The sequence below is a fragment of the Oryctolagus cuniculus genome, chromosome 12, assembly GCF_051225735.1.
Source record: "Oryctolagus cuniculus isolate XC-2025 breed Fujian yellow rabbit chromosome 12, ASM5122573v1, whole genome shotgun sequence".
NCBI lineage: Eukaryota > Metazoa > Chordata > Mammalia > Lagomorpha > Leporidae > Oryctolagus > Oryctolagus cuniculus.
In genome coordinates, this window is record NC_142878.1 from 22,582,124 (window position 1) to 22,608,638 (window position 26,515).

Below are 26,515 nucleotides of genomic sequence, written 5' to 3' on the forward strand. Positions count from 1 at the left end.
ATTAAAATTTCCCCCTTTGTGCTAATGCAGACATAAAGTATTTAGAGTGATCTTTCAGATTCTAAGCTCCTTCCCTATTAAAAAAAATCACAAATCTTTTTGAAGTTGTCCAACAAATGCAGAAATGGTTAATATACCGAACACAAAACATATCATACATAGGTGTTTTTTGGCCTAAATAATTAGACATGCCGAATGCATAATGAAAATAGAAGTTTTAAGTGCTTTGTTTGCAAATAATACTGCCTGTTTCTCATATGAAATTTTTCTTACTTTAAGGAAAAAAGGAAAAAAAAAGATTTTAAAACATGAAGGTCATTATTTCCACAGTACCTGAGAATGTTCTAAATGAGCACCTATGAGAGGAATGTCTTTAGGCCAACAGCCACCCTGTATGTGCTAGATATGGACAATGGACCCCTAAAATTAGGGTTGTCATAAACAGGGTGCTTCGACACTCAGGTAACTCTAAAGATTCTTGAGGAGAACTTCAAAGGTTTCGTTCTCCAAGTAGGTCTGCTGCTAAGTTCATTGTAAGCATCTAAGTAATGTTTCATAAAGGGAATTTTATTATTTTGTGGCTATTTGTTTAAGTAGAAAATGCTGAGCAACAAGTCCAATTCAGCCATATGGCTATATTAATGGCAAGTTGATCATTTTGAGATGGACATGTTTATGTCCCCAAAGCCAAAAGCAGCTAAGAACTGAATTCTCAAGTTCAATCCATGAGTAACTAGAGCAGGAAAATGTTATTCACCCAGATTAGATATTTCCCCTTTTCTAGCAACAGTTTTCATTAAGCTGGGGGAAAGGTAGCTGCCAAGAGCCAGTTGAGAGATAGGAGGGCACTTCAAAAGCTCACGAAGAAATGGAATTAAAAGATACATTTATTGTGGTGCACATGTTTTTGAAATCCGTGCATCTGAGTGTGCTCCTGGGCAGCACAGAGCTGCAGGTTGTGGGAGGAAGCTGACTTTCCTTGCTGAATAGCAGAGCCTTCTGCTATATTGCTCTTTATAATTTTATATACGTGCTTGTATTTTTTAAACCGACTCCCCTCTGCTAGCTGCCAAACAAGCACTGAACTTTGTCCAGTGAGTTCACAGCCTGAATTCAAGTTGCAGGTAATGTTTGTAATTCTAAAAATGCCGACATTTGTCATCGTGAATTATGTTTCCTTTAGGAAATTCCTTTACTAAAGAGAGGCAGTCATTTTTGACACTAATCAGATGCCTCTGTGCTGACCCTCTTGCTGAATGAGGCCAGACTTTCTAGGTTATTAGTATTTAAAAAGAAATAACCACTCAGTGTAGCATTTCAGTAAATAATGACCTCCAAGACCTATTAGGCATGTTCCACAGTGTTTCCCACCCACAGCAATGATTAACTTTGGAAAACATCGCAGAGCTTTCCTTGTGTCAGCTGAGCAGGGGCTTGTCGTCTCTCATTCACATTTTTCACTTAATCCCACGGCTTTGAATTCTTTGCCTTGTAAGTTCCTATATATAAAGATTAGAAACTGCTTCTGGCTATGCAGAATTACATGCTTTTAGATGAAATTCAATCCACGGTAAAAGGTTTTGTTCAGAGCAGGGCTATTTATTCCTTGTTGAATTTGGATGACACAGGGAGGAACATTTGTTAGCTGGGAACAGAAATTGTGTTACCCAATTTTAAAAAGCGGGAGCAATAATTTTGGGAAAGACTAGAAAAATCAAACACCGGTAAGTTTATTTAAGCCTTTTAAGGAAGAAAAGGAAATACCGAGAGATAATTAAAAGTGCAGGCGAACTTTTTCTCTGGAATGCCTTTGACTTGCCTGCCTTTTAGATAGGTTATGTCATAATGAAGCTTGGGGATTGAAAAAGAATTTTTGGAATTTAAGGAAGCAATGGATTTTTGTAATTCTTAATATTCATCTTTGTGTAAAACAAGTTAAAATAAAACTCTAGTAGGAAAAATATTTGGATCTCATGAGCTGTTGGAAACCGTTTTTCTTCTTGCCTTTTTTCCAAATATAATAGGTTAAAAACTTGAATTCCTGAAAAGTAATTACTTTCTCCCAAATGATTTATCTGACCACATGTAGACCAGAGAGGGGATTCCTCTCTGAAATTTGAGGTGAGATTCTTGATACTTGGCTGCAGAATTCCAAAGAAGTGAAAGCATTGGATTAGGAATTGTGTGTATGTGTGTGTGTGTGTGTGTATGGTGTATATGTATGTATTAGTGTGGATGTGTATATATGATTTGTGTGGTGTTGTGAAGGGTGTGTGTGAGAGTGTTGTGGGTGTGTTTGTGTGTGTCAATGTGTGTGTATGTGGCATGTATAAATATGTATTAGTGTAGATGTGTATGTATGATTATGTAGGGGGTTGTGAAGGGTGTGTGTGAATGTTGTGGGTGTGTGTATGGGTGTGTGGTGTGTGTATGTGTGTGTCAATGTATGGGTGTGTGGTGTGTGCGTATTATTTGTGTGTCTACAACCAAGCAATAGAGAAAATACTGAACAATTTTTTCATTTGTTCACAAGACAAGATTAACATTTTTGTGCTTTGTGGAACACAGGCGTAAATCTGTAGAGAATTTGCAAGATGTTTTGAAGGGAGATTTGAGTTTAAAGGTAACAAATTGTTGGGGTCTTTGAGTTATATATTTTACATTCTGATGCCCTTTCCGACCAATAGACAAGGCAGATCATCAACCAAGACCTCCATTTTTGTTCTCAGTGTCCTCCTCTGCCTTTCACATCTTTTTTATTTTCTTCCCAGATGCGTTTAGCAGATTTTTGTTTTGGTTTGTATCAGTGAGCTACAGCTCAAAGCAGCCATGACTCTCCCACTTGTGAATCTACTCCTAATGGATAACCCTTATTTCCTTATTTCCCAATCTGCCCTCTTAAAACCTTTGCTGCTCCGCTGTGTTTGACATTAGCATAGGATGGTTCTCAGGATTCATTCAAAGATGGGAAATAGTTTCTTTTTTTTTTTTTTTAATTGACTTGGCTGGAAGGTGCTCATATAGAAAGGATGCCGGGAAAAGAAAATGTGCAGACATCCTAGGGAAGTGAGGTCATTGCACTAGGCAGAGGGCGGTTTCAGAAGGTCTTGCTCAGAGTGAGCTTCAGTGTCACCCAGCAGGAATCTCCTAATTCCTGGCTCAGAGCCTTGTGATAGAAAGGGCTGTGTAAATATTTAGCTCTTCTCCCTAGGGAATCCTCCCATCCCCAGTACGTATTATGGACTATTTGGTTTTGGAAGACTTTTTAGAAAGGGAAACATAAACATATTTAATTTTATTTTTAAAAAAGATTTATTTATTTATTTGAAAGGCAGAAAGAGAGAGAGAGAGAGAGAAAGAGAGAGAGAGGTCTTCCATCTGCTGGTTCACTCCCCAAATGACACAATGGCCAGAACTAGGCTGATCTGAAACCAGGAGCCAGGAGCTTCTTCCAGGTCTCCCATGTGAATGCAGGGGTCCAAGGACTTGGGCCATCTTCTACTGCTTTCCCAGGCCACAGCAGAGAGCTGGATTGGAAGTAGAGCAGCTAGGACCCAAACCGGTGCCCATATGGGATGCCGGCACGGCAGGTGGCAGCTTTTACCTGCTACACCACAGCGCCGGCCCCTAATCTTTAATTTTTAAAAAGAGCATATCTTTATTGAGCTGAGACTCAGACTTCTCTGAAAATTACCCCATTCAAGGAGGTAACTTGAAATGCTCAACTGAAGAAGGCTTAGTTCTGTGTGTACCAGACTCTCAGTAACTGGGGGAAAACTCACCACTGGGAAAGTGAGTATCACCAGGAAGAACCCAGAGTGGTGAGCTCTGACAAGGCAGAGCCGGGACTGTCCTGTCTACCCCTGGTGCTCCAGGGTTGGGGGTGCTCCTGTGTGCTTGCCGAATGGTTGAATGAATTTTCCTGCAGGTCCAGTTGCCAAGTCTCTGGCTTGTTCCTTGTTAATGTCGTTTGTATTAGGCTTGAAATTTGCTTTGAAATCACAGGAAGAAAGACTCTATATAAACTAAATGCCTATTGTTTTTGCTAATATTATTATGTCATGCCCAACCCCCAATCCCTCCCAGACAACAATTGAACCAAAGCAATGTCTGTCACATGATTCCTGAGGTCACATCAGTTCACCCTCCGCCTCTAGCCCAGCTTCATGTAAACCACGAAATAAAGGCCACGAAGTCTAATATTTCTCTGGAGGTAAGTACTTAATAAAAACACAATTTGAGGTGAGAGGGAAGAAAGAGACCATAGCTTGATTTCCTCCAAGAAGTAAGTTATACTCAGACTGCAAGCTATTCTCCTATGAATCTTTTTTTTTCTTTATTTCTTTCTTAAATGAAGTGAACAGAAAAAAGATGTTGGACTTTCAGGTTGCTGTGGAGAGGGAGGGCCTGTTCTCAGGTGCACAGAATGATTCTACCTGTCTCAGGATAAATGCTGAATCTCAGACATGGCAACAGATTCTAGGTCAATGTCTACTGAATTTTGATAACAAAAGGGGAAAATGAAAGACCATAGATCCCAAGCCTCATAACAAACAGAACTTCTCAGTGCTTGTAATTCATACTTTGCAGTGAGAAAAAGAAGTGCTCTTATATGTCCCCAAGTAGTAATGAAAATATACCCCTCTCACTGTTATGTGTCACTAGGTCTTCATGTTTTCATTCATTCACACAACAGATGTTTATTTAGCATCTGTGATGGGTCAGACTGGGGCCAGACAGACTTGATTCCTATCTTCTTGGACTTCCTATGTTTAGCATTAAAACTCTTACACTGTGAAATAATGTGACTATATTCAGAAGCTAAAGACCACTCAGTAATAATGATGACAAAGATTAGGAAAAAAATAAAGGAGAAAGAGAAGAGAATTGAAGAAAATAAAGCATACTGTATAATCAAAGAAAAAACCCAAAAAGAAATCTAGGGACCTCAGTATCAATGTCGGAAGGTCAGCAGCTCCATGAATTCACAGTGCCACCTTTGGACAACTTATCCCATATTATTTGTAGAATATAAAGTGGGAAAGAGCAGGAGAGCCAAGGCTTGCTTCAGGCTGAAAATGTTTGCTGATGCCTCAGCTGCACCTGCTAGGATAATGTGACTGAGAACTGTGGCAACCGTAGACACATGCAGTAACCCAGGCAGTGTGGGCCTTCAGCTTTCTACTCTGTGCCCAGCAGAAGGGAGAGCAGAAGCCACACAGGTTGGGAAAAGGTCCCTTGCTGCCTACTTTTCTCTTCCAAATGCTGGTCTCTTCTTGAGATAGTCCCACACATATCCACAAGCAGTGGTTGGGACACAGTCAGTCATGAAAAAAGTCTACATAAATTAGTAAAAATATTTGCAAGGAGACAGCCCAACAGGGTGGGCAGGAAGCAGGAACAAGTGGTGGCTGCCTGGAGAACAGCGTTCCAGCTTGGAGCCCACACCAAGGCGTGGCAGCAGCTTAGTTGCAGTGAGTATTGCAAGGGGAAGACTACAGGTCCAGTACTGTTCAGACTTCTCATTTTGTAAGAGGAGCCAGAAATCTAGACTTGTGTGTGAAATCTCATTACAAAAAAAAAAAAAAAGAAAAGAAAAAGAAATACTCATTTCAAATGCTACTATCCCTACTTTTAAAACACTGTGAGGACCAGACAAACCTATCTGTGGTCTAGATGTGGCCTGATGACAGTGTGCTGCTCTAGTATTGCGGAAGACAACAGGGGCTATACTGGGGGAATAACAAGATGATTTTGGAAATGTTATTTTTGGCCCCAAATCATTAACTTTTGGCTTATATCAATTTGCATTTATGCGGGGACTGTGAGACTCCAGGCGATGTTATTAGTTACTTGCTAACCCTCTAGTTTCCTAGGGTCTCTCTTTGGCCTTCTGCTGTCTTCTCAGAGCTGGTCCCTGGAGTCCTCTAAGTAGCTCCAGAATGCCAGAAGTCTCAGCAGGGTTGCTGCTTGTGCTTGGTTTATCTGAATTAACGGAACACATAAAAATATTTTTATGTGCGTCTTTCTATCCGATGATCAACGTGGGTACCAACTGGGCCATGCTCTGAGAATAATTTCAACTGGCAAGGGTACCTGGTCTGTAGATTTGGCGTGATCACAGTGGGCATAAATATGCTTAATGACACATTGTAGGGGAGGGGTGGAGGCCTGATGTCACTCTGGGAAGAACTGAAGTGGACTTTTCACCCCAGCCAGTATGGAGCGAAGTTCCAGGGTGTGACCCGCAGAGAACATCTGTGACCTTCTGGATTTCGGAAGTTCCAGGGGAAGGCTGTGGCTCTGGCTGCCACCACAGCTGAGCTGGTCAGCAGGAAGCTTGGCCTGCCAGGAAAACAAGGGAGGGAAGAAACAGGGCTTTTTCCCAACTTCTCCAGATGCCCTGGGGCCTGGAGGTGATTGGCTGAAATGAGCTGACTTGATTGGGTCTACTGTTGGCGACATGGAGAAATAACAAACTCCAGTAAATCGCAGTTTCTTCATGTGAGAAAAGCTTGCTTCTCAGGTTGGTAAAGTCTGTTGGGTGCTCTGCGGGGCTCTCCTCCAAGCAGAGATTCTGGGATCCAGTTCCCTCCCTGGAGGGACTCCTACTGTCCCCTAGGATCTTCTTGACACCTTCTTCTGGGGTAAGCAAGGAAGAAGAGTTGATTGGCATGATTTAGAGTGTCCTTAGGAGTGGGAATCTTTGTATCTGCCACATTTCTTGTAGAGAAAATTTTTCTTTTATTTTTTTTTAATTTTAGAGATTTATGTTATTTATTTGGAAGGCAGGGTCACAGAGAGAGAGAGAACAAGAGAGCAAGAAATGGTCTTCCACCTGCTGGTTCACTCTCCAGATGGCTACAAGGGCTGGGGCCAAGCCAGGCTGAAGCCAAGAGCCTGGAACTCCATCCGGTTCTCCCACATGGGTTGCAGGGCCTGAGTACTTTGACCACCTTCTGCTGCTTTCCCAGGAGCCTTAACAGGGAGCTGTATTGGAAGTGGAGTAGCCAGGACTTGAGCGGATGCCCATGTGGGATGCTGGAGTAGCAGGTGGTAGCTTAACCCCACAGCCCCAGCCCCAGGAGATATTTTTCTTGGACAGACGTTTTCTAGGAGCTTAGGCACATGGTAAGCTATTTGACTTCCTGTTTTCCTGGGAGGAGGAGAGGATGTGTGTGAACAGGGAGCCATCTTGACCTACAACAGTCAGTGGTCTAAGAAGCTGAAGAGGAATCACACAATGTTTCTCTTTCTCCCCTTCTCTCCTTTCTTCTCTCTTACCTGAACTTTTCTCTCTTTCATATTGATTGTGACCAGAAGATCAGTGAGGTCCAAATGACGCCGGGCTGGTAGCCTGGCTTCCTGCAGGTTTGCTCTCCAACGGTCAGTGAAGCAGCATGAAGAGGTTGTTCAGGTTGGAGCACAGAGCTAATTCGTATCTGGCGACCCTGCTGCTCCTTCCTCCCTTCTAGGATGGAGCGGTTTTCACAGCGCTCTCTTCTTTCCCCTCCTTGGAGTGTCTAAACTCCTAAGAATACATAAACTGATGGAAGACGTATATAGGATGTATGTATATAGGATATATCTCTATATGTTCCTTAATCTCTTTCATTTCTATGACTTCAACAAGCAATTTAATTCATTTGATCAGAGAACCAAATGGTGTTTTATGAAAAGCCAAGTCATAACATTCATCCTCACAAATTTCTGCAGTGGCTGAGCCAAACATCTGATTCCCTAAGCTTGGTCTCTTTCACAAGTAGTCATTATTGCCGTTATCATTATTGAAATTCCTAATTTAATTCTCCAATCTAATTTGCATTTGACCCTCTTATATTACCGTTGTAAGAATTAAAGTATATTTATGTACTTTAAATATGCAGTTTTGAACCACTGTCCTTTATCCTGAATCAGGGGTGGTTTGCAGCATACACTGGAAGAGCTCACTCAAAGACAAGGTTTGAAAGCTAGTCTAAGAATGTGGGTCTTCCCAGGTCCTGAGACTGTCTCCATGGCCAGCATGTGTTCCTATAAACAAGCCTGAACAACATGCCTAACTTCTGAATGCAGCTTCCAGCCTGTCAGTCAGGGGTGATGGTCTTTGTGTAAACAGCTTATATAGGGAGGCGATGTTGTACTAACCAAATTAGGTGAAAAATGACTATTTAATGTGCTGTCTATAGAATTGTTATGTAACAAAAATAGACTGTCAAGTGGGCTTAAACTGACATTTTGGGGGAGGGTTTATTGACCAGATGCACTGAATCTGAGATCAATTAATTTTGCTTTGAAGTTCGTTCTTGATCCAGATCTTCAATCAGAAGGTAGTTTCCAAATCACTGGTCTGTGAACACTGCTTGTGATTAATTACCCTTTTATAATCTTAGGAATTCTGTTCTTTGCTATATTTTGAATAACTCAGACTCCATGGGGAGTTGTATTTTGGCTGGTATATTTGGAACTGCTAATAAACACCTACTTCCTGTTTTCCTTACTACTGTGTGTAGCAAATTGTAAAATTACTTGTATTGCCATCTCTGTTTCTTGTGTTTAACCAGCTCTGATTTATGCTGTGGAATGATCTGCATCAAAGAGTGTTTGCCAACGAATTCCTCATAACTTCAAAATGTAAGATACTGTATCTTACTGTTGCAGGACAAACTGGAAGGATGAAAGGAGACAGTGTTCCATTTCATCACCACAGAAGAATTGGAATTGCAGGATCTCAAAGCCCAAATAACTCTTGAAAAGAACTTTAACATATTTTAATGCTTTAAAGAGGTTTAGTTTTATTCTTTTAGAAAGAGTTGTGATGGGAAAGAAAAGTCTGAAGTCCAAACAGCATATTAAGCCAGTAATAATTACTACAGGACTATTCCTGTTGTTACTCATCTCGGGTTGCAATTTACAAAATACTCTGGCTAGCGCTGAGACTTCCAGTTTCTGCTGTGTATCGAAGTACAGGAAGTCAGGCCTGGCGTTGTGGTGCAGATGGTTAAGCCTCTGCCTACAACGCCAGTATCTCATCTGAGCGCTGGTTCAAGTCCCGACAGCTCCACTTCTGATCCAACTCCCTACTAATGTGCCTGGGAAATCAGAAAAATAAGATAGCCAAATGCTTAGGCCTCTGCTATCCACGTGGAAGACAAGGATGGAGTTCCAGGCTCCTGGCTTTGTCCTGGCCCAGCCCCAGCTGTTATGGCCATTTGAGAGAGAGCACCAGGGGATTGAAGATTTCTCTCTTTCTGTTTCACTCTTTCCCTCTTCCTCTCTTTCTCCCTCTCTCTCTGTAACTCTGACTTCCAAATAAATACATAGATCTCTAAGTCCAGAAAGGTGCTGGCTTTAGACAGGTTAGGGATTCCCATGGAAGAGGAGGCAACTAGAAGAACAAGCCCAAGGTTGAGCCGTGGCCCCGATGGAGGAAACTACCCTTTGCCTTCCAAGCCCAGACTGTTAGTGAGTGACCAACAGATATTTAGTCTCCTTTGCTTATAGAGAAGTGCAGAGGGCTAATGAGTTACTGGTGCCCTGGCATCTCTACCCTTTTCTTACTCTCCACCAGAAATCCACTTCGTGTTTCTGGTGACCCAGCGAGAATGAAAGTTGGAAGTGACATGACATGTTGCAAGGCAGTTATGAATTTGGCACTGTTTGAGCCATTGAGCAGTCCTACCCCAGACACCTGTTCCTGGTGCTTGTCTTAGAGGATGCTGCTCAGACCCTTCTCTGCTTGTGCCTCTGTAATAGCCAAGGTTTTCTAGAGAGAAAGAACCAGGAGGATATTTATCTATATATTTGTATCTGTCTATATGTACTTATCTCTGTGTATTTGTGTGTATATCTATATGTATAGGTATATATAGAAACACAAACAAGGAGATTTATTAGCAATTGCGGAGGCCGAGAAGTGCCAGCGTCTGCAGTCTGTAATCTGAGGACCTAGGAAAGCTAATGGAGTCATTCAGTTGAAGTCTGAACACATGAGAACCAGGGGAGCCAGTGGCTTATGTCCCAGTCAGAAGGCCAAAGATGGTGAGATGAGATGACCCCGGTCTAGCAGAGAGGCAAAAAGAAAGTGACAAATTCCTTCTTCCTCTGCGTTTTGCCCTATTCAGGTCCTCAATAGATTGGAAGAGGCTCATGTGCATTGGGGAGGGCAGCGTATGGAGTTCACCCATTCAAATGCTAACCTCAAGTAGAAACACCTGCACAGAGGCACCCAGAAGTAATGTTTCATCTGGGTACAGTATGACAAGTCAAGTCGAAAGGTAACATTAACCAACACAGACCCTAATCCATAGTCCCTAACCCATTTGGTATTTTTTTTTAAGATTTATTTTATTTAATTGAAAGACAAAGTTATAGAGAGAGGCAGAGACAGAGAAGTCTTCCATCCACTGGTTCCTTCCCCAGATGGCCACAACGGCCGGAGCTGTGCTGATCTGAAGCCAGGAGCCAGGAACTTCTTTGGGGTCTCCCATGTGGGTGCAGAGGTCCAAGGCCTTGGACCATCTTCTATTGCTATCCCGGGCCATAGCAGAGAGCTGGATCAGAAGTGGAGCAGCTGGGCCTAGAACGGCACCCATATGGGATGCTGGTGCTTCAGGCCAGGGCTTTAACCTGCTGTGCCACAGTGCCGGCCCCACCCATTTGGTATTAAGGAGAATTGTCAGGTAGGCATTTGGTGCAGTGGTTGTCACTTGGGATGCCCACATCCCAGATTGGAGTGCTTGGTTTAAATCCTGGCTCTTCTTCTGATCTAGCTTCCTGCAAATGTGTACCCTGGGAGGCAGCAATTAATGGATCAAATATTTGGATCCCTGCCACTCACGTGGGAGACCCAGATGGAGTTTCAGGCTTCTGGCTTTAGCCTGGCCCAGCCCTGTCTATTGCAGGCATTTGGGGCATAAATCAGCAGATAAAAGATCTCTTTTTGTCTGTCTTTCTCTCTCTCTCTGCCTTTTAAATAAAATGAATAAATGAATGACTTCTTAAAAAGAAATGTCTACACTGAGCTCATTCCCAGTCCATAGCGTGGGTACTCAGGACTATAGAATTCCTGTCCAAATGACCCCAACACTTTCTCCCAACCTCATGAAGCCTTTTCCCTAATCCATCTTCTTGAGGAGTGTACACGTGTAAGTGTTGGGATGACGGAGCACGGATCTGAGCAATGAGATGTTCACACACAAGCTCCCCAGGACTTTGTGCTACAGGATGGAGCCACGGATGGGAACAGAAGGAGTAGACCATACTTGATGCCTCTACTTGTTTTCTTGTCTTGGCCACAGGAGATGTTAGAGGCAGGCATGCTATGCAGGGCCAAAGGGAGCTTAAAAGCTTGCACAGTACTTCCCCAAGTTTTAATACTCTCCTTCTGCTCCATCTCTTCCACTTTCTTTCAAGCTCTTACCTTGACTTTCTGATGTTTCACCTGCTACCTCCCTGCAGCTGACTTCCCAAGCCGTCCTTCTAACCTCCCTTCACCAAACTCCAGGATTCCATGTCCAACTCTCTACTTGTTCTCTGTCCATGGAGGAGCCACCAGCACCTCAGATGCAGCCTGTTTAAAACCAGAATCAAAATCCCAGTCTCCTACAACCAGCTCCTAATTGTGGAATCATTGCTTCAACTAATCACACCAGCTTCCAGAATTATTCGGGCGGCTGGATTCAGAATGCGTTTTGACTCCTTACTCTCCTCTACTGCCCTCAAGGAGTAGATTTTCTTTCTTTTTTTCTTTTTTTTTTTTTTTTTACTTGACAGAGTTATAGACCGTGAGAGAGACAGAGAGAAAGGTCTTCCTTCCGTTGGTTCACTCGCCAAATAGCTGCTATGGCCGGAGATACGCTGATCTGAAGCCAGGAGGCAGGAGCTTCCTCCTGGTCTCCCATGTGGGTGTAGGGGCCCAGCACTTGGGCCATCCTCCACTGCCCTCCTTGCTGGCCTGGAAGAGGAGCAATTGGGACTAGAACCGGTTGCTGCAGGCGGAGGATTAACCAAGTGAGCCACTGCACCGGCCCCAAGGAGTGGATTTTCAATTAACCAATTATTGATGAGTGTATTAATTCTAAATGCAAAGTAGAATGTAGTTGTGCTTCCCTTCCCGTGGCTGCTCCCTCCTGAGGGCTCCATGGCTCTTCTCCGCTCTCCACCTCCCCTGGCTTCCTGCTCTGCCTTCCGGCACAGCGGGTTAGATTCATCTTCTTGAAGAGTGCTCTCCTGGTCAGAAACCTTATTAGCCAATCACCTTTAATAACAACTTCTTAGCTATTTAACTTTTGGATTTTCATGTTTTCCACGAGGGGTCTTCAAAAAATTCATAGAAGATGCATATAAGGAAAAAACTATGTATGGATTTCAAACATTTTTTCACCAAAATAAACTTAATGTCTTTAAAAAATTGTCTTCTTTGTTTTCATTTTATTTGAAAGAGGGTGAGAAAGAGAGGGACAGAGAGAAAATCTTTTATCTGCTGATTCACTGCTCCACATGCACAGAACAGCTGGAGCTGGGCCAGGAAAAAACCAGGAACCTGGAACTCCATCTGGCTCTGCCATGTAGGTGGCAGGGACCCAAGAAGTTTGACCTCATCTGCTGCTTCCCAGGATGTACTTTAGCAGGAAGCTAAATTGGAAGTGGAGTAGCTGAGATTCAACCCGGGAACTCCCATGTGGGATGCAGGCATTGCAAACAGCAACATAACAGCTGCTATGCCAAATAAACTTATCTTTTAAAATTCTATTTTCTATGAACTTTTTAAAAATATTTATTTAATTTATTGGAAAGTCAGAGTTACAGAGAGAAGGAGAGGGAGAGGGAGAGGGAGAGGGAGAGGGAGAGGGAGAGGGAGAGGGAGAGGGAGAGGGAGAGGGAGAGGGAGAGAGGTCTTCCATCTGCTGGTTCACTCCCCAATTGACTACAATGGCCAGAGCTGAGCTGGTCTGTAGCCAGGAGCCAGGAGCTTCTTCTGAGTCTCCTACGTGGGTGCAGGGACCCAAATACTTGGGCTATCTTCTACTGCTTTTCCAGGTGCATTAGCAGGGAGCTGGATCAGAAGTGGAGCAGCTGAGACTTGAACCAGCACCCATATGGGATGCTGGTGCTGCAGGCCGGGGCTTTAACCTGCTGCGTCACAGTGCTGGTCCCATTCTACGAACTTTTTAAAGTACTCTTACATTTTATATCTCCTATCAAACCACTGGGATCCACCAAGATCTATCTAAAATAATACCAACTTATTATTATTATAGAGGCAGATATTTAGCCTAGCAGTTAAGATGCTGGTTAAGTTGCTTTTGTTTAATATTGGAGTACCTGGGTTTGATGCCCAGCTTTGACTCCAGACTCCAGCTTCCTGCTGATAAAGACCCCGGGAGACAGTGTTGATGGTTTAAGTAGTTCAATCCCTGCCACTCACATGGGAGACCTGGAATGAGTTCCCATTTCCTGAACCAGCCCAGCCCAGACCTTTGTGGGCATTTGAGGAGGGAACCAGAGAATGGTTGATCTCTGCCTCTCAAATCTTTCTCTGCCTCTCAAAATAAATTTATAAACAATTAAAATAACACCAAAAAACCAGTCTTGAATTCTCACCTGTAGGGAATAATTTTTCTACTTCCTTTATAAAAATGATTTATTTATTTGAGAGGCTCAGTGACTGGGAGAGAAGGAGAGAGTGGGGGAGAGAGATTTTCCATTTGCTGACTCACTCCCCAAATGGCCATATCTGGGGTTGGTTCAGGCCAAAGCCAGGAACCAGGAACTCCATCTGGGTCTCCCCTGTGGGTAGCCAGGGCCCAAGTACTTGGGCCATCCTTTGCTTCCTTCCTAGGAGCATTTGTAGGATGCTGGATCAGAAGCTTAGCAGCCCCGGGCTTGAACATGTTTTTGAACATATTTTCAGATTTGGGATGCTGGAGTCACAAGTGGGGCTTAACCCACCATGCTATAATGCCAGTCTCTTCTTTCTTCTTCCTTCTTCCTTCTTCTTCCTCCTCTTCTTCCTTGTTTCTTCTTCCTCATTCATTCTTTCTTTCTTTCCTTCTTTTCTCCTTCTTTCCTCCCTCCCTCCCTCCCTCCCTTCCTCCCTCCCTCCCTCCCTCCCTTCCTCCCTCCCTCCCTCCCTTCCTTCCTCTCTCTCTCTCTCTTTCTTTCTTTCTTTCTCTCTCTCTCTCTCTCTCTCTCTTTCTTTCCTCCTCCCCCTCCCCTCCCCTCCCCCGTCCCCTCTCCCTTCTCCTTCCCCTCCTCTCCCTCCTCCTTTTTTTCTCTTTCTTCCTCCTCCTTCTCCTCCTTCTGCTTCTCCTTCTTATTTTAGTGATTTATTTATTTATTTGAAAGTCAGCAGAGGAGAGACAGAGATATTCCGTTCGCTGGTTCACTCCCCAAATGGCAATTGGTCAGGGCTAGGCCAGGCCGAAGTCATGAACCAGGGGCTTCATCCGTGTCTCCTATGTGGGTACAAAGGCCCAAGCACTTGGACCATCCTCTGGGGCTTTTCCAGGCAAAATAGCAGGGAGCTGAATCAGAAGTGGAGCAGCTAGGACTCTGACGCCCACATGGGATGCCAGTACTGCAGGTGGTGGCTTTACCTGCTGTGCCAAAGCACCCACCCCCATCTGCTTCTTGTTTTAATGTATTTTTATTACATGGTATTTCAGGTATACAAGAAATGGGAATATTATGATATACAGTGTGTAGTAACCATTCAACTTCACCAAACCATAATCTTATGCTGTATTTATTTCAGATCTTTTACTTTTTTTGGTTAACCAATAATATTTGTACACACTTGTGAGGTACAATGTAATTTTTGATTAATCCATTCATGGGGTATGGATCAAGTTAGGGTAATTAGCAATCCAGCACCTTAAAGTTTTATGTTTTCTTTATGGTGAGTACATTCAAAATATTTACTTCTATTTTGAGATACGCAAAGTTATTCTTAACTGTATATACCCTACTGTGCCTTAGAGCAGTATAATTTATTTTCCTAGCTAACTGCATTGTTGTACCTGTTCACCAACCTCTCCCCATTCCCCCATCTCCTACTTTTCCCATCATCTGGTAACTACTACTCTACTCACCGCTTCTATTAAGTCAACTTTTTAGATCCCACAAATGAATGAGCTCATTTGTTTTTCTGCACCTGACATTCCACTTAACTCAATGGTCTCCAAATATATCCATGTTATCACTAATGACAAGATTTCGTGTCTCTGTATGACTGCGTAGTATTCCATTGTGCATATGCACATTTTCTTTATGTGTTCTTCTGTGGATGGACATTTTGATTGCTTGCATATCTTGGCTATTGTGAATAGTGCTGCCATAAACATGGGAGTGAAGATGTCTCTTTGACATGCTCACTTCGCATTCTTTGACATGCTGGGATTGTTGGATCATATGCTAATTCTAGTGTTAGGTTTTTGAGGCTTCTCCATACTGTTTTCCATAATGGCTGTATTGGCTTACATTCCCACCAATAGCATATGAGCATTCCTCTTCCTCTGCATGGTTGCTAGCATTCATTACTTTTTCTCTTTCTGATAATAGCTCTTCTTACCAGGATGGAGAGTTTTGTTTTTTAATTTAAGAAATAAAACTTCACTGAGTAGAAGTTCTTGGGTAGCTCAATGCCATTCTCCTCACTTCTTTCTGAGACAACTGTTATCTTAAATTCAGTATTTATCATTATCAAACATAAGTTTATGTAACATACTTGTATACTCCAAACTGTATTTTTATTTTCAAGTTTATAAACTTAATATAAAATTATAACTTGACAGTTGATTTGTTCCGTGAATTGTTTTGCAGCCTTTTCCATTTTAGTGTATTTAATGATTTTAAGATGCTACTCTGTGTGAGTATTTCACAATTTATTGACCTGTTTCTCTTTGACATACATTTATTTTGTTTCCAATCCTTTGTTCTTACAAAGAGTGTTGCTGTGAACATTGTTGTATTTATCTCCTTCAACCCAAGTATGAGAGGTCCTTTAGGGTTTATCTCTAAACATGGAATCTCAAAGTTACAGCTGTGGCTCCCCTTGGTTTCCTTAGATTTCACTAAAATACTCAGCAAATTGTACCAATTTATACTCCAATTGGCAGAGTAGCAGAATTCCTGCTTCTTCACACTGTCACTTTCACTTGTGATCAATAAATTTTAAAAATTTCGCCAGTATGATGAGTGTGAGATCAGATTTCACTGTTGCTTTACTTTGCGTTTCTCTGATTTTCAGTAGAGCAGACATGTGAAGTCTAAGCATGAAACATCCAAAAATCCATACATTTGACAATCTGTAAAACAAAGACATCTGTATCACTGAAGTTACTGTAGTTAGAAGACAAGACACAGAGTAGCTATGTAATGCAGATAATAATATGTAATGATGATAATAAAGATATGCGATGTGCATAATAAATACAAGGTTAGTTCTCATGATATGTGAAAGCATCCTGTATAATTTAAAATAAAACAACCAGATAGAAAATGCATAGATGTGATGAACGGGTCATACTCAAAAGCAGAAATTAAACAAATACTTGAAGCCCCATAAACATTTGCTGGTTGTTAAATGAATAGAACAAGTGGTCCAAGCAGATCCCTACGCATGTCAGTGTCTTCTCTGGCTTCCCTGGGAGACAGAATGTGAGATAGGGATTTGTCTGTGGGAAGTTCCCTGGGCAGTGGTTTCATGGGGAATGAGGAAAGCAATATTAGAGTAAGAATTGATCTGGGAACTGATCTGGGCTGGCCCTTCCCAGACCCTTGATCTGTGGCAAGGGACTGGGACTTTGTGTGCTTGTATCTCTGAGTCAATGGTTCCAGGCTTTAGCATGGCAGATCTGTTTGGCAGAGGGGACTCATCTGTGAGCCATCACCAGAAGCCTGACTCCCGGCAGCTGGGGGGAACGCAGTGGGAACTGGGTGGGGCCACCACGGCATCTACTTCATCCAGTATTAAGATACAGTGAGTGAGCCAAAGTACTGTGATTAAGAAACAATGTTGGGATTTAATCCCAGCTCCACCACTTTATCCATCTGGGTAAACATGGGTGACCTAACTATTATCTCCCTCATAATGGTCTTTGAAAAAAAAATTTGTTGAGTGCCTTCTTAGAATACTTACCTTGGGATTGATGTGAGAGTTAATGAATGATTATTGCTATGAAATGAATATTGCTTAACTTTACCAAAATTCATGTTGAGGGTTGGTCCCCAGTGTAACAGTGCTGAGAGGGACTGGGGACTGTCAGGGGAAGTAATGCTTTAATCCCAGGACTGCCCCTGGATGTTAGCTATCTTGGTTCATTCTCCTGTGTTCCTGTGTTGTCTCTCTCTCTCTCTCTTTTTTTTTTTTTTTTTTTTTTTACAGGCAGAGTGGACAGTGAGAGAGAGAGAGACAGAGAGAAAGGTCTTCCTTTGCCGTTGGTTCACCCTCCAATGGCCGCCGCGGCCGGCGCACCGCGCTGATCCGATGGCAGGAGCCAGGTGCTTCTCCTGGACTCCCATGGGGTGCAGGGCCCAAGCACTTGGGCCATCCTCCACTGCACTCCCTGGTCACAGCTGGCCTGGAAGAGGGGCAACCGGGACAGAATCCAGCACCCCGACCAGGGCTAGAACCCGGTGTGCTGGCGCCGCAAGGCAGAGGATTAGCCTAGTGAGCCGCGGCGCCGGCCACTGTGTTGTCTCTTACCATGAGACTTCTTCTCTCTCTCTCTCTCTTTTTCCTCCTTTCCCCCTCCCTCCCTCTCTCTCTTTCTCACATATGCTTCCGCCATGTCATGCTATCTACTAGGTTATAGCAAAGCATGAGGCAAATCAAAAACCAATGTGGTTGCCATGTCCTTAGACCTCCATAACCATGGGCTAACTAAACCTCTTTTCTTTGTAAAGTAACCAACTCAGGTATTTTGTTACAGCACCATAAAATGGCTGAAGATAGATGTGCATAAAAAGCTTAACATAGTTCCTGGCACCCATGTAATGCTTGATAAACAGTGATTATTATTATTATTGGCAGCTGTGGATGAAAGCGTGTATTTCTTTTCCTTGTCAGTGTAATACAGCAAGAAATGTTGCTGGAATGTGCTTCTGTGGCTTTCTTAGATAAATGGAATACTCATGAGGTTAGTGGGATTTAGAGCAGGATTATTCTCTAGTCTGAGCCAGTAAATGCCTTAGCTGCTTAATAAAACATTTCCTGGCTTCATATTTAAAACTTAACTGGCTTCCTATTCCTTCCGGACAGTTGTTATTTTCCTATCTACAACAGATAGACAATCTAAAGCAAGAGGAAGAATACAAATACCCCAGATCTCTTGACTCTACCAGGTGATTGTGGTAAGTAGCTTTCAACATTTCTAATTTCTTTCTTTCTTAGGATTGGGTAAACCCAAATAAATGGTAGAGATGGAAGGGATCATAAGTCTTTTTTTAAATATTTATTTTATTTATTTGAAAGACAGAGTTACAGAAAGAGGTAGAGACAGAGAGAGAAGTCTTCCATCCACTGGTTCACTCCCCAGATGGCCACAATGGCTGGAGCTGCACGGATCTGAAGCCAGGAGCCAGGAGCTTCTTCTGGGTCTCTCATGTGGGTGTCGGGGCCCAAGCATTTGGCCATCTTCTACTGCTTTGCCAGGCCATAGCAGAGAGCTTGAATGGAAGAGGAGCAGCTGGGACTAGAACCAGCACCCATATAGGATGCCGGTGCCTCAGGCCAGGGCTTTAATCTGCTGCGTCACAGTGCCGGCCCCAGATCATAGGTCTTAAAGATCATTCAGGGAAATGGTTTTCCCCATCACTGCATCTCTCCCTTCCTCCCTTCCTTCCTTATTTCCTTTCTTCCAGGAATCTACCTCCTCCACCCCCCCCACCCCCCACCCCCCACTTTCCTATAAATGAAATACTACAGAGCAGTCCATTATTTGGAGCAAGAAAACAGGCTGACACTGGCTGAAGTTTGGTTGAGGACTCTGTAGTTCATCTTTGTCTGCTTCTTGTATGCCACCTTCTACTACGACTATGCCTGATCTCTTGGACCATTGTTATTTAAAAACTATCAATCACTGTAGGGTGACCAATTTGTTACATAGATGAAGAAATGCCTCGTTTTCCTCCTCCCTCACTGGCTGTTCTCAATATCCTCTGCTGGATTCCTTCCTTTTTTCTATAAGGTGAGTTCCTTAGGATTCAGGGATCTCCCAAGTCCTGAGACCCCCTCCCTCTTTTGTAGTCATATCTGTGATGATTCTTTCCAATATCATGGCTTTCAGCTTCACTACATGCTCTTGATTTGCAAGTTTATGCCTGCAAGCCAGATATCCCTTCTGAACTTCAGACCTATTTCTGTTTCTTTTTTTTTTTTTTTTTTAAGATTTTATTTGTTTACTTGAAAGGCAGAGTTACACAGAGGGAAAGAGAGGCAGAGAGAGGCAAGAGGCAGAGAGAGAGGTCTTCCATCTGCTGGTTCACTCTCCAGATAGCTGCAATGACCAGAGCTGCGCTGATGCAAAGCCAAGAGCCTGAAGCTTCTTCCGGGTCTCCCACGTGGGTGCAGGGGCCCAAGGACTTGGGCCATCTTCCACTGCTTTCCTAGGCCATAGCAGAGAGCTGGATCGGAATGGAACAGCTGGGACTTGAACCGGCGCCTGCTACACCACAGCCACAGCACTGGCCCCCAGACATATTTCTAACTGCTGAATTGCTACCTTTCTTGGATATGGGGATAGCTAAAAATTAACATGCCCCAAATGGGCCTTCCCATGCAAAACTTGCCCTGTTTTCCTCAGTGACAACTCTGTCCTCACACTGGCTCAGGCCCAAACATATCAGAGTCAACCTTGACTCTTCTTTCCCTCGTGGCCCACGTTTCATCCATCAAATCTGGTGAGCTCCACTGTCAAATAAGACCACTGGTACTCATCGCTGTTGACTTTCATTTCCCATCTAGACTATTGCAGCAGGACAATTTCTTAGACAGGATGCTAATTCATCATTCAGACTGGAGCATTCTGAAAAGTCACAAGAGAGGATTAGGATTAGGATTAGCACTGCGACACACTGTCCAAGATTGTTCCAGGCAAACAGGTGGCATGGAGAGCCTACACCCTTTTTTTAAAGCTTTAAATTTATTTGAAGGTGGGGTGCGGGGGAGGCAGAGAAAAAGAGAGATACACAGAGAGATATCTTCTACCTGCTGGTTCACTTCCCAGATGCCAGCAACAGTCAGGTCTGGGCCACGCCAACATCAGGAACCAAGAACTCCATCCTGATCTCCCACATGGATGACAGGGAACCAGGTGCTTGGGCCATCATCCACTGCCTTCCCAGATGCATTCTGATGTGGGAGGCCAGCACTGTAAGCAGCGGCTTAACTCACCGCATCACAATGCTGGCCCCCCATCCTCTAACTTTTGTATAGTTTACTTTTCATATTCTTAATTTTCTGTCAGTAGTATGTAAATTCCATGTGGACATGACATTTTTCTGCTTTGTGTCTACTGTACCGCCTGAGCTTACAATAGAGCCAGGCTCATAGTTGTGACTCAAAGGTACTTATCGATAATTGAGTAAGGAAAACTCAGAAGGTTAAGTCACTTGATGAGCTGTGGCAAGCTTGAATCTAGAGCCAGAGTCCCTGACTTCCATCTTTGGTGATTCGGTTGAGTCTCTGTGACCATAGTATGTGATGCCCTCACAGATCAAACTGCTGATACATATTCAGGTGAGCTCTACTATAACTAGGCACTACGATTGTTCAGATATGGATAACACTCATCACATCTGGGCACTGAAATGACATTAGAAATCGGTCACCAATATTCATGGAGAATTAATTCTTAGTTTTAAAAGCAGTGATGGGAAAACAAAAGGAATCCTATTTAGAACATAATCTGAGCGGATTTCTGCTTCAATTCTATTGAAATTAAAATAGCACTTTTGTGGTGATCTGCTTTAGAAACAGAATAATTAAAGAACTGGCTATCTTTGAGGAGGGAAATAGTATGCTTAGGAGCTGGGCTTGGTGCTTGTTTGGGAATCTGGAAGTGTGGAACTCCTGTGGTTCCACTTTCATCCTCTCTTATTTCCTTGAAAGTACAAATCTTGCTTTCCTGCAAATATTAGGCAGCTCAGTGAGTCAGGTTTGCAGTATTCATGTTAATATGTGAATGTGTGACTTCTTTCTTTTTCTTTTTTTTTTTTTTTGACAGGCAGAGTGGACAGTGAGGGAGAGAGACAGAGAGAAAGGTCTTCCTTTGCCGTTGGTTCACCCTCCAATGGCCGCCGCGGCTGGGGCGCTGCGGCCGGCGCACCGCGCTGATCCGATGACAGGAGCCAGGAGCCAGGTGCTTTTCCTGGTCTCCCATGGGGTGCAGGGCCCAAGCACCTGGGCCATCCTCCACTGCACTCCCTGGCCACAGCAGAGGGCTGGCCTGGAAGAGGGGCAACCGGGACTAGAACCCGGTGTGCCGGCGCCGCAGGCGGAGGATTAGCCTAGTGAGCCGCGGCGCCGGCTTAACTTCTTTCATTTTTAAAAAATATCTGAAATGTCCTCTTCAAACTCCTTAAGTTTATTCTAACCAAGAATCCAAAGTTGGCCTCTCTGATTAACTTTACCTTGATCCTATTTTCTCCCTTCAATAGCTTGCAGCATTTATTGCTCTCAAGATGTTATTAAGCTATTTTCTTGAGAGTCTGTCTTGTATTTCCAATTAAATCTAAAATCTGGATTTAGGAGGTGGGTGCTGTGTGTTTTGTCTTTTGGTTTTTGTTGCCTTACTTTTTGCTCCTTTGTGCTTAAAGTAGGGCTCATAGGGCCAATGAAGGGACTGAGAACTCGAATCCACTTTTGGTTTTATGTTTATTATCTGTATAATCTCTCTTAAATTCAGTCTATCTGCAAAATGAAAGTACTACTGTTAATGGAAACGTTACTGACTGTGGCAGACCTTCAAGTAAATAATACATGTATCAGCACTGGTTGGACTGCCTCCCTTGAACTCTAACTTTTGGGTAACTGTCCACTCTGCCACCTAGCTCACTCTCATTTCCATGGTTATAATGGCTAAGCTTCTGCAAACCAGTTGGTCTCCCTACACTAAGGGACTGAACCAGGGCTGGGAACCCAACTAAGGGGGCCCTGTGAACACTTGGAATTAGGACTGAGAAATTCATTTCATCTGGTTGTTATTTTAAACAGAGAAAAAGGGCTGGCACTGTGGCTCAGTAGGCTAATCCTCTGTCTGCGGTGCCAGCACATCAGGCTCTAGTCCCGGTTGCTCCTCTTCCAGTCCAGCTCTCTGCTGTGGCCCGGGAGTGCAGTGGAGGATGGCCCACGTGCTTGGGCCCTGCATCAGCATGGGAAACCAGGTGAAGCACCAAGCTCCTGGCTTTGGATAAGCGCAGTGCGCCGGCCACAGCGCGCCGGCCACAGCGCGCCGGCCGCAGTGGCCATTGGGGAGTGAACCAACAGAAAAGAAAGACCTTTCTCTCTGTCTCTCTCACTGTCCACTCTGCCTGTCAAAAAAAAAAAAAAAAAAAAAAAAAAAAAAAAAAGAAAAGGCAAACTCATTTTTTAAAAATTTATTTGACAGGTAGAGTTATAGACAGTGAGAGAGAGAGACAGAGAAAAAGGTCCTCCTTCCGTTGGTTCACTCCCCAAATGGCTGCTACAGCCGGCGCTGCGCCAATCCAAAGCCAGGAGCCAGGTGCTTCTTCCTGGTCTCCCATGTGAGTGCAGGGGCCCAAGCACTAGGGCCATCCTCCACTGCACTCCCGGGCCACAGCAGAGAGCTGGACTGGAAGAGGAGCAGCTGGGACTAGAACCCGGCGCCCATATGGGATGCCGGCGCCGCAGGTGGAGGATTAGCCAAGTGAGCCATGGCGCTGGTGCAAACTCATTTTTGTTTGGTGACTTTTATTTTTTTTCTACCACGCAAGTGAATTAGAGAGATACAGCTCTGCAGTTCAAGAGATTAAAATAATGACAAAAGGAAAAGGGGATTTTGGGCGTTTTCCCAGACTACATCCTTCAAATTCATCACTGTTTTTAAAATCGATACACAGATTTTATCAAACACCTTGTATGGATGTGAGTTGGACCTCTGGCTGGGACAGACCAACAATGGCAGCCTCTGTGAAGCTCTGGCAAGTTGCCACCCACGTCAGAGGTTCACTTGTGAGGGAGAACTGTCATTATTCTGTGGCCTTGGGCCTCACTCCTAACGATCCCCCAGGACTCCACATGCAGTTCCCTAAGGAAGCCAGCCTCACGGGAAGCTAGGTCTGCCCAGAAAAGATTACGGTCCATTATCTAGAGGGTCAAGGTCTTTTCCCGGGTCCATGGCACTAAAGTGCTGTGTAGCTAGTGCAGTCCTGGAAGGAATAAAGAGCTGTAAACCTCCTGGGGGGTGCACATGGCCAGCCGCAGAGTTGATGACGTCTCTGGTGCTCACTCACGTCTGCAGTTTGCACCTTGTCATCGTGGATCACTTTCACTGCATCCGTGATCCTGCTGGGGTGGCAGTGGAGTTGGCTGTGCCCACCTCTGGGCTGTGGGTCCACTCAGCTCTCACCCGGGGCCATGCCAGCAGTCAGTCAGTCATGGTCCCTGTAGAGACTGGGCGTTAGCAGCACCTCAAACTGATAAGGATTCTGCCCCAGTGCATTCAACAACTGTCTGCGATCACAGTGTCGGTGCCTGAAGTTGGGGAACAATCGAACAACTTCCTTTTCTTTATTATTTTTTATTTTTTTGACAGGCAGAGTGTACGGTGAGAGAGAGAGACAGAGACAAAGGTCTTCCTTTTGCTGTTGGTTCACCCTCCAATGGCCGCTGCGGCCGGCACACCGCGCTGATCCGATGGCAGGAGCCAGGAGCCAGGTGCTTTTCCTGGTCTCCCATGGAGTGCAGGGCCCAAGCACTTGGGCCATCCTCCACTGCACTCCCGGGCCACAGCAGAGAGCTGGCCTGGAAGAGGGGCAACCGGGACAGAACCCGGCGCCCCGACCGGGACTAGAACCCGGTGTGCTGGCGCCACAAGGCGGAGGATTAGCCTATTGAGCCGCGGCGCCGGCCGCAACCTCCTAACAGTACTGCAGGAACAACAGCCCCAGATTACATGCTGTTGGCCTGTGGACAGCTGTGACTTCGCTCTGCCCTTCTTGATGGCCTAGTGAAAGGCAAACCCTGCCAAGACTTGGTTCAGGTCACACTCTTGAAGCACACACTCGCATCTCAGTCTCATGCTGCAGTTATCCTCCCTCAAGTGGTCACCAGGTCCGTACCCAGGACACGACTTCACCTGGACTACTACTTCGGCAAACAAGTGCAGCCCGCACGGTGGCCGCAGTTAAAGGAGGCTAATTCCTCCTTATATTCCAGGGGGGCTGCGGGTCTTTGCAAGGATAGCTGCTTCGTTTTCCTTCCCAGCGTTCAGCGCCCGCTCCGGCGCCCTCTCAGATTCTGCACCTCACTCAGAGGTGCTCCCGGAGCTCCACGGGATGGAGCAGCCTCCAACGCCTCCACGACTGCCCAGCAGTCTGTCCCGGCTGTACGGCCGGCCGCTGGGACAGCAGCTTGTACCCTCGCAGCCTCCGCGAGGCTTGCTGTGGCCTCCAGGCCCTTCGAGCTGGCCACGCCCCCGGCTTCCCAGCGGCCACTACCTCGCGGGTCCGCCCGCCCAAACTTCTCGCGAAGTCACGCGAGACGTGACCCTGGAAGCGCGTGATGCCGGAAGTGGGCGTCGCCTGAGTCCTCGTTCTTGCTGCCCCTGTGCGTTCTGCCCCTAGGTAAGTGAGGTACCCAGGCGTCCACATACTCTGATTAGGTTGGGTTGGTTTCTGTTACAGCAGAGTGTTCTGATTAATACATGCGAAATGCTATGTAAATGGTACGATATAGTTGATTAAGATAATTTCCTGTTTACGGTGCTACATTCGCCTCTTCTGTGCTTAAGCCATGGATAACGACAGAGGAAGGAAGCACATGCCGAGGACTCCCGTTACGAAAGCCGGCATATACCATTTCTGTGTACTGTATCAGTCTGAGCCAGCTGTTGTGTGGGTGAGAAAGGAATTGGGACTTTGGTGGCAGCAAGTTATGACTGAGGCCAGGAGTGAGAATGCACAGACTGTGGGAATGACTGTTCCCCACAGGGCCTCTCAGAGCAGCAATTACAGGGGGAAGAGGGCTGGCCGTGGTGGCCTCGACCGGTGGAGAGGGGGTGTACTAATTCATAGCATGCTTCCGGGACCACTGTAAGCCAGAATCTGCAAGGGTACAGGGCTGTGTGTCCTACTGAGCGCTCTTATGTGGTCCGTCTTGGTTCTGCTTACGTCACTTCCTGTCGTGACTCCTAAGAGCTGAGATAAAATGAGACAGATGTGCTAGAGTTGAATGCGAAGATCTGCAAGTTGAACTCCTTCGCTTTGATTTCATATTGAACACTGGAAGACTTTAGAAGAGATTCTAACACAAAAGGCCCTTTCACAGTTCTCTACCAGGTAGGAAATTGAAAATAAGCATTTGCAAGCATCTTGGCTGCTTGCTGGCTAGAGAGGATGCAGGAAAGAGCGGGCAGTGTGGGCCTTTCCCCACACCTCCCACGTGCAAAGTCAACAAATGAGGTTAATTGCAGGCACCCGTATCGGAAATAATTTTGGAGTCAGAACAATGGTGAGCAACCTTGCCCTCCAACAGGAATGTGTGGGTGTGCATGGCCAATGTCACAGATGGCATGGCGTGCTGAGGAAAACCATAGTTCTTTGTCATCCCTTCTTTTATGTTAAAACTCAAGTGCCTGGCCTACTAATGGAGCTGGATCTGTCTCCTATCACTGGGAAATGTGAGGAGAGGCCTGAACACACTGGCACTGTGGTTGTTTTTAGAATGTGGCAGAAATGGATATGATGACGGGAAAATGGGTCTGGGGAGTGGTCTGACCTAAGCCATCTCCTGCTGAGAGGCAGCCATTCAGGAAAGGAGCAGAAATGTTAGGCAGAATCCTGGGCAGGTTTAAATTGAATGTCCCAGATGAGACCAAGCAGGACACCCTTAGCTGTAGTTCTGTAATTACAGTCTCAGCATCTGTAGTGGATATGCAGAGGAAACTTGCTCCAAAAATTTGCTTTCACCTATCCCCTATGCCCCTTGATTTTTATGGGTTAAAATATCCTGGAAAGTACGTGGACATGTAATTCTTCTCTCCCAAAAGTTCTGTTTGATGGTATGTTCTCACTGAATTTTTGACTCTTACCTTTATGTGGGCATTTGGTGACATGCCAATTTGGAAACATCAAATAAAAAGATTCATGGTATTGCAAATTCTACATCATTATTACATTGCAAGCTAGTGACTTGAAAATGTTCTAAAGCTCAATAAGAAATGGGCTCTTTGGTTGATCTCTGTATAAATCACTTAGTGAAGAGGGGATAGTGGTAGCCATTCATCTGCAAGGGCAAATCCCATGGTAAGTGGTATTTGCTCTCACCATGGTT

General features: G+C 44.7%; 1 long non-coding RNA gene across 10 annotated transcripts in view; it reads left to right on the forward strand.

Moving 5' to 3' along the window:
- The window catches only part of LOC103351253 (uncharacterized), a 338,339-nt gene that overhangs the window by 55,011 nt on the left and 256,813 nt on the right, over window positions 1-26,515 (forward strand). For 2 of the 10 annotated variants that reach the window (XR_016217333.1, XR_016217339.1), the window contains exon 1: window positions 23,786-24,807. The exons of 1 other annotated variant lie outside the window; for it this stretch is intronic. This is a non-coding gene — a long non-coding RNA (uncharacterized LOC103351253). Of the gene's footprint in view, window positions 1-23,785; window positions 24,808-25,334; window positions 25,522-26,515 lie in introns of those variants that run through there. 7 more of the 10 variants (XR_016217335.1, XR_016217337.1, XR_016217336.1 and 4 more) reach the window with 7 other exon arrangements.